This window comes from Schistocerca cancellata, chromosome 10, assembly GCF_023864275.1.
Source record: "Schistocerca cancellata isolate TAMUIC-IGC-003103 chromosome 10, iqSchCanc2.1, whole genome shotgun sequence".
Taxonomy (NCBI): Eukaryota; Metazoa; Arthropoda; class Insecta; order Orthoptera; family Acrididae; genus Schistocerca; species Schistocerca cancellata.
Window position 1 is genome coordinate 197,562,752 of NC_064635.1, and position 3,714 is coordinate 197,566,465.

Genomic DNA, 3,714 nt, shown 5'->3' on the forward strand with positions numbered 1-3,714 from the left:
AAAAAATAAATACTGAGTGAATATAAATGACGCTTTATTTATTTGGTCCCAACTTAGAACCTTGGATTTGTAACCAGGAACACCAAAGATATGTTTTACGATATTTCATAGAATCATTAACCGCAGTTAAAAACGTAAAATCATGCCATAGTTTGCTCATCACAATAACTCAAGCATAAAAGCGATAAATTGCGTGTATGTAGTGAGACATCCTAACTGTGTGCAAATTACCCAGGCTGTACTCATCCCATATTTAAGAATGAGAGCACACAACGACTTGCAACAACTTTTAATCGTCCCGAGTTCGAGTCTCGGTCGGGCACACAGTTTTAATCTGCCAGGAAGTTTCATATCAGCGCACACTCCGCTGCAGAGTGAAAATCTCATTCTGGAAACATCCCCCAGGCTGTGGCTAAGCCATGTCTCCGCAATATCCTTTCTTTCAGGAGTGCTAGTTCTGCAAGTTTCGCAGGAGAGCTTCTGTAAAGTTTGGAAGGTAGGAGACGAGGTACTGGCAGAAGTAAAGCTGTGAGTACCGGGCGTGAGTCGTGCTTCGGTAGCTCAGTTGGTAGAGCACTTGCCCGCGAAAGGCACAGGTCCCGAGTTCGAGTCTCGGTCGGGCACACAGTTTTAATCTGCCAGGAAGTTTTTAATCGTAATTTCGAACCTTTTCCAAACTTTGCCTCTCGAGCATTGGAATACAAAACAATAAGGGAAAAACTTTATCGATTACCACATTTTCAACGTTTATGCAGTAAAACTGTAGCATCAGACATGATGTACCAATTCATCACTTATTTACTCCTCAGTCAACTTGCAACATATTTTCCAGATAGCATCCATAGAATGCAAATGTATAACAAAGTGGCATCATTGTGGAACACATAGTCCAGGAAGTGAGAAATTTGTTTTTCGTAAAATGGAGCTCAAATTACGGAGACGTCTGTAACGTTGAAGTTCAAAGTTGCGTTACACATGGGGTCCGATTCGTGGTATTGGGGGTTATTGGTTAACCACTACTTACGAAATGCCTGTAGAAAGATTGATGAACAGAAGCGAAACAAAACTTGATATTTTTATTGCTACAAAATAATAATCATACTTCACTTGACATTTCAAAAACGATTATGAAAGCACAGTAAACTGACAACAAAAATTTTCGTTGGAATGGATTGAAGGATAACACAAAACATACGAAAAAAGAACTGACTGTACAAAAGTGAACCATGAAAATAACACGTATTATTCATCCATAGTTATCTAGTATGTGCATCTTCAAAGAGTTAGTCTTGCTAAATGAACCTTTACAGTGTATATACACTACTGACCATTAAAATTGCTACACCAAGAAGAAATGCAGATGATAAACGAGTATTCATTGCACAAATATATTATACTAGAACTGACATGTGATTACATTTTTACGCAATTTGGGTGCATAGATCCTGCGAAATCTGTACCCAGAACAACCACCTCTGGCTGTAATAACGGCTTTGATACGCCTGGGCATTGAGTCAAACAGAGCGTGGATGGCGTGTACAGGTACAGCTGCCCATGCAGCTTCAACACGATACCACAGTTCATCAAGAGTGGTGACGCGCGTATTGCGACGGGCCAGTTGCTCGGTCACCATTGACCACACGTATTCAATTGGTGAGAGATCTGGAGAATGTGCTGGCCAGGACAGCAGGCCCGTACAGCACCTGCAACATGCGGTCGTGCATTATACTGCTGGAATGTAGGGTTTCGCAGGGATCGAATGAAGGGTAGAGCCACGGGTCGTAACACATCTGAAATGTAAGTCCACTGATCAAAGTACCGTCAATGCGAACAAGAGATGACCGAGACGTGTAATCAAGGGTACCCCATACCACGACGCCGGGTGATACGCCAGTATGGCGATGACGAATACACGCTTCCAATGTGCGTTCACCGCGATGTCGCCGAACACGGATGCGACCATCATGATGCTCTACACAGAACCTGGATTCATCCGAAAAAATGACGTTTTGCCATTCGTGCACTTCGGTTCGCCTTTGAGTACACCATCGTAGGCGCTTCTGTCTGTGATGCAGCGTCAAGGGTAACCGCAGCCATGGTCTCCGAGCTGATAGTCCATGCTGCTGCAAACGTCGGCGAACTGTTCGTGCAGACGGTTGTTGTGTTGCAAACGTCTCCATCTGTTGGCACATGAATCGAGACGTGGCTGCACGGTCCGTTACAGCCATGCGGATAAGATGCCTGTCATCTCGATTGCTAGTGATAGGAGGCCTTTGGGATCCAGCACGGCGTTCCGTATTACCCTCCTGAACCCACCGATTCCATATTCTGCGAACAGTCATAGGATCTCGACCAACGCGAGCAGCAATGTCGCGATACGATAAACTGCAATCGCGATAAGCTGCAATCTGACCTTGTAACCTCCCCCTCACTTATCGACCTTAATGACAGTGAAAAATTAAACCGCGTGTACCTAATGGAAATTTGGGAAAAGCAATCGTCACCGAAGTTAATTTGTCGGCAAAGAGGGAGGAAAGGGTTACATCTAAATGAAAGGAAAAATGCAAATGAAACTGGTGGAAATTAATTTTGAAAAGGGGTAAAGTTAATAAAGAAAGTAAATGTGCGGCCGTTACGTTAACAAATAACTAGCGGTAATTACATATTTGAGATTTGGGGGAAATTACGGTCGCCAGTCCTAAGGACAATTACTATAGTAACTGAAAAAGAAAGGTTATTACACATATAATTAGCACTAGAAGTGTGGCAACGGAAGGCTGACACGTGTAGTGTGAAAACTGAAAGTTTGTCAGAAGTAATAAATTTTGCTACACTCTGACTTAATTTAGCAAAAGAATTAATAAAACCGGAAAATCGAAAGTTAATTTAGTGACTGAAGCTAATAGTGAGCTTTCTTTCTGAAGCACATCGAAATTCAGTAAAATACGGTTAGTCTTGGACTACCTCAACAATCATTTCAAAAGCTACTTGAATCTACGCAATTTAGAAATGAGAGATTTAACTTTGAACTTGAATTAAATGATTCTGAACTATTAACAATAGAAAAATTTAGTACGTACCAAGCTGAGCTGCAGTCACAGGTAAGCTAAAATACGGCAACAAAACTCGCACTCTTAATTTGTGCTCGTGTAATCTAAATATTGTAGCCAGTATGAATACCTTAACTGAACTTTGAAATTAAAGCAGTGAAACTGAATGATGCTAGAGTTTGAATTTCAACGACACTCGGGTTCATTCCGGAAAAGGAAGGGACCCTGCTTGGTAATGCAATTGGGACAATGCGCAACAAAGGTTCATGCTACGTTGTTGTAATTTTGTGATTTGAACAGTTTGAAAAGCTGAGGTCTGCCATACAGTTCTAAAACTTTACGTGTTTCCAGTCTTCCTTGTTGGTTGATTGAAGGTTTGAAGCCGTCGGTCGAGGAGGTGGCGACAGTCACTCATTGTCGGCCGTCGCTGTTGCAGAAGCTGGATGTTGGCGCGCCTTCTTCTCAACACGGTCACCAGGCGAAACGAGCTCTTGATGTGCGCCAGCTTCCCGTCCGCGACACCATGTCAGAAACTATCATAGCAAGTCGAGCGCAATTACATGCTGCCCAACCTCGAAAGCGCGGCAACTCGCGGGAGCGTCATACAACACACCTGCTCCACTGCACCACCCCAGCCAGACTCTCCCTGCTCTGCCCGCGCTCC